This window comes from Amblyomma mixtum, chromosome 4 (genome assembly GCF_055824585.1).
Source record: "Amblyomma mixtum isolate Tamu chromosome 4, ASM5582458v1, whole genome shotgun sequence".
Lineage (NCBI taxonomy): Eukaryota > Metazoa > Arthropoda > Arachnida > Ixodida > Ixodidae > Amblyomma > Amblyomma mixtum.
In genome coordinates this window covers 65,767,927-65,776,181 of record NC_143015.1, presented here as the reverse complement: position 1 = coordinate 65,776,181, position 8,255 = coordinate 65,767,927, and the positions used below count along the sequence as shown (strand labels likewise).

General features: G+C 43.1%; 1 long non-coding RNA gene across 1 annotated transcript; it reads left to right on the top strand.

Moving 5' to 3' along the window:
• The first annotated feature begins 1,991 nt into the window (after positions 1 to 1,991).
• Positions 1,992 to 8,231, top strand: LOC149346669 (uncharacterized). The gene is made up of 2 exons (XR_016292449.1): positions 1,992 to 2,104; positions 3,888 to 8,231. It is a non-coding gene; the product is annotated as an uncharacterized LOC149346669 (long non-coding RNA).
• Positions 8,232 to 8,255: the final 24 nt, after the last annotated feature.

Below are 8,255 nucleotides of genomic sequence, written 5' to 3'. Positions count from 1 at the left end.
GCTCTTTTACATGTAAACAAGAGCTTGACTGCTAAAATTGATAAATGCGACAAGCATTTTAGCGAAAAAGGCGGATAACACGTTTTTGTTTTGCAATTTATTGCCATATCGTTGCAACTGGTGGCCGCCTATGGAAGCTGCGACTAGACGTCATTACACCCGCGCGCCCACCATTCCCGCTGAAGCACGATTTCCATCGCTACTCGCGGCTTTTCCAGTTTTTAGTTTTGCACCGGCCGCTCGTTGTCTGTCTGTCGTCTGCTCACGACGTACACAGATATGTGAAGATGTTAATCGATGCTGTCTACATACCATAACCCTATGCATGCTTATGTACGCTAATTGCAGCTGTTTTTTCCGGGTCTTATGCCAGTTCTAACATTCTCACTTTTAAAACAGAGGCTTGACAATGTGTAGACTAGTGGCGCCATCTAGTGGTCAGGAGGGGAACCATTGTTGTCAACAAACCGATGCCCCTCAAGGCTAAAGGGGGTAGAATCGTCACTTTAAATAAAAAATAAAGCAAATTTATTGCTCTTACGTTTTCTTATCGGAGACAGGAGACGAACCAAAAGACCAGGCCCATTTATGGCCTCTGAACGCCCTGAAGAAAGCAGTTACAATGACAAATCCAGTCTGAAGCAAGGCTTTATGCATAGAAGGGCGCCGCCATATTTGTCGCCGCGGGAATGCAAGGGGTGTGCCATGACGTCACGCTCTCTGCATCGCCGGGAGGGCTTGGCACGCGCTCGTGAAACATCAAAAATAAAACCATCCGCTAAAAAATATGTGCATTGACGACTGGATTTTGGTGTAATCACATTCTGGGAACCTATTTTCAGTGTTTTTGCTCAATTTTAAGATTTTGCTTCAGTATCCCTTTAATTGAAGAAAGTCCTAATGCAAGCCCTAGCAAACTGAGCTCGAGACAATGCTATGTTTGGGCCCAAATGCCATTTTAATGTCTTGATTAGTTTTAGTCTTGGAGACCGTATTGCTGCACCGCTGTGTTGACAGCACCGCCAAAGACTAAAAGATTTGTATAACTCGGACAAAATTGGGCTCACTTGTGCCCCCAGAGGATTTTATGATTTGATTATGACAGTGGCAGGCAGTACGGTCTACAGTGAAAAAAAAATCATAGCCACATTCGGCCTCTCAGTTTAAAGGGAGCGAATGCTTTTGAGGGAAAGAATGGGGAGCACATACGATAACCTTGAACATCGTAAATGCAGTTTTGCATGGCTACTCTCTTCCCTAATAAATCTAGTTGCCTTGCATCACAAAATGATATATGTGTGCCGGCATGAACAAACAAATATTACAGAGATTTGTACTAGTAGTACAGTGCAAATTCGGGATTCTGCATATGGTCCATATTTATGGACTGCTGTGATTCGGCCTGAAAATGTTTCCCAAAAATTTTTGCTCACCGGCAGTTCTGCGAGTTTTGTTCTGGCATACTGGGTAGAATAGATATGGAACCTCTCTGGGTTTGACGAGTGCAGTTAACAGCTGTGAACTCCGTCACATTCTATGAGTGCATTCCACCCGTTATCTGTGACCTCTATTTCTTGGTGAACTAAAAGGTTGTTGTCATGAAGCCAGAAATGATACACAAGCACTAGTAAAAGCTTCTTTTTGTTGGTTTGACTGTCTTAATTTCTTTTAATAACGTTGAGCTATTTGCAGTCTGAAAGTTGCTCGTGTGTATGCTTAATTTGGAGCACGAAAAGTTTACGAAAGTTCGACTTTCCATATTTGACCTTGCACTAGGAAGCACAGCTGTTGTATAGCATTGCAAGCACATTGAACATACCAAGGTCTTGGCACCAAGTGAGTTTACAGTTTCTGTGCCATTCAAATGCAGGCTTGGTCCCTGAAGGCTGGAAACCTGGTGCACATCCTGGACAAAATGCAGCTGGTGAACCCGCAGGCAAGCAGCTGCACGAATGTAGCCACTGTGGCAAGGCCTTCACGAGGAGAAGCCAGCTGGTGATTCACGTCCGCACCCACACGGGTGATCGTCCATACATTTGTGACTACTGTGGCAGTGCCTTTGCAGTAAAGGACACCCTGTTAAAGCACCTGCGCACCCACACGGGTGAGCGTCCATATGTTTGTGACTACTGTGGTAGTGCCTTTGCAGTAAAGGACACCCTGTTACAACACCTGCGCACCCACACGGGCGAGCGTCCATATGTTTGTGACTACTGTGGTAGTGCCTTTTCAAAAAAGGGGAACCTTGCAAAACATGTGCGCACTCACACGGGTGAGCGTCCCTACAGTTGCGAGTATTGTGGCAGTACTTTTGCCAACAAGAGCACCCAGCAGCAACACCTCCGCACCCATACGGGGGAGAGGCCATTCCAGTGTGACTTGTGCCAACAAAGGTTCGCTAAAAAGAACACCCTAAAAAACCATCGAGAGGCTATACATGAAAGGTATAGCAGTGTGTAGTGAAAGTGTGACACCTTTTTGGCACCCTTTTGGAACACTTTGATGGCTGTTTTGTTTTTCCCAACCAGCTCTCAACATTCAAGCCACTCCTGTGCAACTTCTTCTCCTGTCACTTTTTTCGCCATGTGTTCTTTCTTTGTTCAACATAAGATATGTTGATTGATTTATTCTTGCTCGATAGCCCCTGAAAAGTTTTTCTAAACAACCTGTGTCAGTAGTTATATTTTGTAGCTTCCACATTGAAAAATTTCTTGTGTGCGAATGCTATTTACATGCCCTCCAACTATACTGGCTCTGAGCAACTCATTCTTCGCAGGAAGGAGGGAGCTGCTAAGCCCCTAAACTCGCATGAATGGCAGTATAATCATGGCCTTTGTAGATGGCAGAACTTCTTGTTAGGAATGTTCTTTCACGAACATAGCAAGTATTTTTTACTGATGCTAATTGTCAGGCTTTGCTCAAAAGAGATTTGTGGGGAATGAAGCCACCATTCTTGCTATTTGCTTGATATCTTTTGTGAACCAGGAGATTAGTATCACTGCAGATATATGTTTTTTAACGATTGGTTGCGAGAGGTTGCTCGGGAAGAGCAACCTGGATCACACAATTCCAGCTGTGGCCGCGCCTGCCATCGCTGGGCAGTGGCGCATCGCTTAACTGCTGCATCACTGCACCAGGAGTGGTGCAAGGACTCCCAGGGATCTATGAATGTAAAGAAGAGAGTGACCAGTTTCGAATATGTGGGCATTAAACCAATCAACGCTATCATGCCGTACCCTTGAAGTGGGGCTCAAATCTCCCCTTCAATTTTTTTTTAACATTCTTGAAGGGAAGGATGCGAGGTGCATGAAAAATGTTCAGTCTCAGGGTGTGGCTAGCTTTATTATGCAGTCTTGAGTCGTGTTGCCTTTAAGGAAAAAGTAGAAAAAATCATGACTGCACCATTAATTGCATTACTGTTTCCTATATGAGTTTCTATGTGGCATGTGAATGGCGTATTTTTTTAGCAGTGTGTCCTCATTGTTTTTAATTGATTTTGTGTTCAAAATAGAAATTCTGCGATTTCACTTTATATCAGCTTTTTGTGTTTAAATGTTATTGATTAAAATCATATAATCTTTTGGGGTGTTTTCTGCAATTACAAACCTGCGGCGATTGTGGCCACTTAGGTCATTAGAGAGTTTTAGCAGAGCGGCTTTACGGTCCGCTCCGCTTGCAGTTCCCAGCAGAGCCACGGCCAAATGTCATGCAAAAGTAGTCTTAGTGCTGGTCTCCTCACGGTGTTCGCCATCCGCTCAAGCGAGGCACCTCGTTGCGCCTCCTAGTGGTGGTAACTGGACTTGGCAGAAAATAGTGACAAGTAAGCCTCTGTGATTTATGTGTGAATAAATAAATAATAGCTGTTCACGTTTGTTGTGTGCTTTTAGGTAACAGCGGTGCTTTGGAGCAAAGTTTTCATATTACAAAAAATTGAAAAGCCTGCCACTGCGAGAGCCAAGTCAAGACCACGCAAGCCGTTCCTCACAGCATGCGTGTGTACACATTTGCAGCGTTGTCTAGAGTGTGTATTCATCCTCTATTCGTGCGAGCATGGATTGGAATCGAGTTGCGTTCACAAGTTATTCGACACCATCTGCAGCCTGTTTGCCATGTCGAAAAGTGGCCTGCAAGACCCGCTCGTGTTGTCATAGAATTAGCGCTGGCGGCTGCCATGTTGAATGTGTTCATTTAGTTCGGCTAGCACGAGCCCAGATGGCTTTGCACGAGGCCCGCTTGTTGCGCCGCTCTGGGCTTCGCTTGGTTCGAGCAGGAGCGGGGACAAGGAGCTGTTCCGCTTGCGTGCTCCCACCTGAGCGTTTCGCGCATGCGTAGTAGCGCTCCCGTTAGCTCGCTGAGCGGAGCAAGTGCACAAACCCGCTCAGCTAAAACTCTTTGTTATTGCTGTAATTGCTTTGATTTTCCAGAGGGAGAAGAGTTGCTGATGTGTTTGCTGAAACATTTGCTCCAAAGAAGTGAGAACTCATGCAGTGGATGCCAAGCTTTCATTATGAGTCTGCTGTATATTTGCTAAATTTATGTGACTTGTTGTGTTTGCCATTTTGAAATGTTGTGCACATTGTGGCTGTTTGTGGTGCTCATTTCTTTTACTTATGTTGTGTGTTCAAATTCAAAGGCCGTGCTTTACCATTACTGACCTGGATCTGTAAGGAGTTCAGCTGTCCAATTTTCTTTCCCTCTATGGATCAAAATCAAGGCACATTATTGTGTATTTCCTACAGACAAGGATTTCTGGTTCCTGTATTTTCATTGGTTAATTCTTTTTCAAAGCATGATACTTAGGTTAGCATTGGTTGCTTGCAAACTGATCATTGATTGCTAGCTGGCTTAGCTGTGCCAGATGTTGCTGACCAGCCTAGGTCTATTTACTCTTGCTTGTTTTCACCAATATTTTTTTATTTGTCGAATTTCTTCTATCGACCAGTTTAGGCGATGAATGGTCTCATCGTTTATTCAGAACACGTTTGTTTCTGTTGCATGGTTTGTGAACTTGCGAATTGGTATCAGTGCAAGCCTTTACACTGGACTGCTTAACACTGCTGGAAAAACACACTCCTCTGGTGTTCTTTTCATGTTTGGTTTTTTCAATGTGTTAGTGAGGGGTGGTTATGGTAAATTCAGAGTTACTTTTTCAACCACATTTTTATGGAACTCATTACCAGTTAATGTGAAGCAAACATCAAATATTCATGTTTTAAACGCCATTTTCGTCTCTTTCTTCAATCATGATTGATAGCTTTATTCATTGATAATAGCGTACGGACCACTTTCTCCAAATGTTTTCCTCAATTCTCAAATTGCTAACAATCATATCCAAATTGTATTTCGTTTATAGCTTGCATTGTTTTGTCATTTTATAAAACAGACATGTTTTCTCGCTGTTTGTATATTAACATTTATGTGCACTCTTCTAACAGCAGTTTTCCTGTGCAGCCTTTGGCTTTGGGAACTCCTCCTGTATTTACTAAGCGTGTCTGTGTTCATTTCATGATCAGTAATAATAAACTGATTCTGATTCTGAAAGCGATATGGCAGACTGGCTGAGGACGAGACTCATGATTATGCGTAAAGGAAAATAACAGACAGCCTCACAAAGTCTGCGTTCCTCTTGGATCCTTTGCCTTCTCCGCTCACATTGTTAGACATGAGCAGTTTGTGTTCTCTCAAGATACTGTTTCTTTGGAGGAGAAATTCTAGAGGCCCGTGTACTGTGCGATGTCAGTGCACGTTAAAGAACCCCAGGTGGTCGAAATTTCCGGAGCCCTCCACTACGGCGTCTCTCATAGCCTCAGTTGCTTTGGGACGTTAAACCCCATAAATCAAATCAAATCAAATCGAACTATTAATGCTCATAACGTGGACAATTATTTTGTGGCTTTTGGTTTTCCTTCTTCTTATTCTACTTTGTTTTGTTTTTTTTTCACAGGCATCCCAGCTAGTGTTGACAGAATGCGAGTTGCCTGAAGAAGAGTCTGCTAAAACAACTACTGGTCACCTGCGTGGTCCCATAGCATTATGCTCGTATATTTCAGAACAGCATATCTGGTGATCTAAATGCTGGCAAAGCTGAGTGCTTGAGAAACTTTTAGATTGTGCCAAGAGGGCAAACCAAATCACCAGAATTAAGCTGTTAAGTATATAGCAAAATATACTGTGAGTCTCATTTTGTTTGAGCACACAGGAAATATCACCTTCAGTGCTGTAGTCTTATCGTATTTCGCAGTACCGAGTGTACTTTGCAGTGTGTAGTCATGCGTTTCTTGCACATTGTCATTTTTGTGGAAAGCACAACAGCGCTACTGCTTCGGACACTGCAGAATTTTCATTATGGCGATTTGCTTTGCTCTTTGCAGACCAATGTTGACCGGCCAAGAGACAGATTCTTCCAGATCAAGAGTACTTCAGAACGACTTCCAACCTTCGTAGTCCCAATGGCTGGATGTTCATAGTCTGTAAAATAACATTTCCAGACATCTCAGTGCCTGCTGTTCATGCATGAAGTTGGGTGATAACTAAATTTAAACAGAAGTTCTTGGCTTGTTTGCTTTTATCTAATAAACAAAGGACGCCATCGTCTCAAGACACAAATTTTTTATTATTGAAACGAGTGTTTTGGAAGCAACTCAGTTCCTTCCCTTGGGGAGACAGTGGGCAGACTGGTGTGCAGCTTTAAATGGTTGAAGAGGGGAAGCAGTGAAGGCCTGGAGACGTGCTTTGAAAGAAGAAGCAAACTGCAACGATTCCCAGGGCAGCTTTCGTGAGATGGCGAGGCATCTGTTTTAGGAGGGAGTGGAAAAGTGGCAAGTGGTGACATCTACTGTCACTGACACTTTGTTGCCACCTGGTCTTTTTCTTTTCGTTTCGAGAGTCATGGAGCACAGGTCGTGAGCACACACTAATGGAAGGTAGCCTCTGAAGCAGTTCATACCAAACACTGGTCTCTCATTCTTACGGTACATATACCGGGCGCGCAAAATAACGGAAAGCTTTCAAGAGGCAGCCTTCCGCAAGTGTATTATGTCTATCATTACTTTGTAACTGAAAGAAGCGAAAAAGCTACCTGTTGTCATACATTAGGAAGGAACAGATTTTGTTCAAAAGCATCAAACTCAAGTAAAAAACTTCATGCAAGAGACGATGGCTTCCTTTGCTGAGTGGGGTGCATCAGACCTTGTCCTCTTACCCAAAGATCAAAGCGAGATCACTAAAATATGAGTAACAGCTTTTGTGGAAGATTTCATGTGTGACTTGTCGGAAAGCTGAACAGCTTGTCTACTCTAAATTTTCTGGTGATTTTCCACAACAGTGCAAACTGAGGAACTTTTATCCTGTAACCTTTCAAGCTTTTCGGTGCAAGCTGAGAGCTCTGGTGAAAGGAATGCTTGCAGTATACTAATTCCATTTGGTTCCATGATCCTTGAACTTGCTTCTTGTGTTGTACTGGCTCAGGTGTTTGCAAATGTCTTGCATTGATTGTTCATTCTTATTGTGCTCCTTTGCCACTGAATTTCTTATTTCGTCAGCCGTGTTTTTTTGATGCCTTTCTAATGAAAGCAGCTCTGGAAAAACAGTAGCTTCTCTTGCAATGCAGCTAGATATTCATAAATTCTATCCAGTACTGATTGAAGTGCTGATAGTCCGATTGAAGGCCGTGCGTCATGTGCATTTTCTTGTTCTCAATGCAAAGTGCACTGGAATTCATTGTGATTGGTTTTAAATGATTGATCTCTTGTCATATTTTGCATACCAATGTTCACACTGTCTAGATATGTGCATTTATGCTTGCACTCTGGGATGCCATGTTTCATGTGCATGTTTTTGATGACAGGAGGTTACATTTCATTGTTAACTTTACATTCTGTTTGTCTGTTTCAAAACATTGAAAGTGGTTGTGTGTGTTTTCAGGTGTTAGGTAGGGGCAGCCTAGTTAGTGTAATAGAGTTCGAATTGTCTTTCAGATCGAGTGTTTTGTTGTAACAAGAAGTTTTGCTTCTGCAGAGTACTTGTTGAGTTGGTATAGCTCAATGTGCTTCCTTAGAACTATCATTAATGAAAGCAAGTCTGAGTGTAGGCCCTAGCAAATTGAACTCGAGACCATGCTGTGTTGTGGCCCAGATGCTTCTCTAATGACTTAGTTTCAGTGTTGGAGACAGTATTGCCATAGCACTGCATTGACAGCATGGCCAAAAAGTAAAGATTTGTATAATTCGGACGGCCGCCGCGGTGGCTTAGTGGTT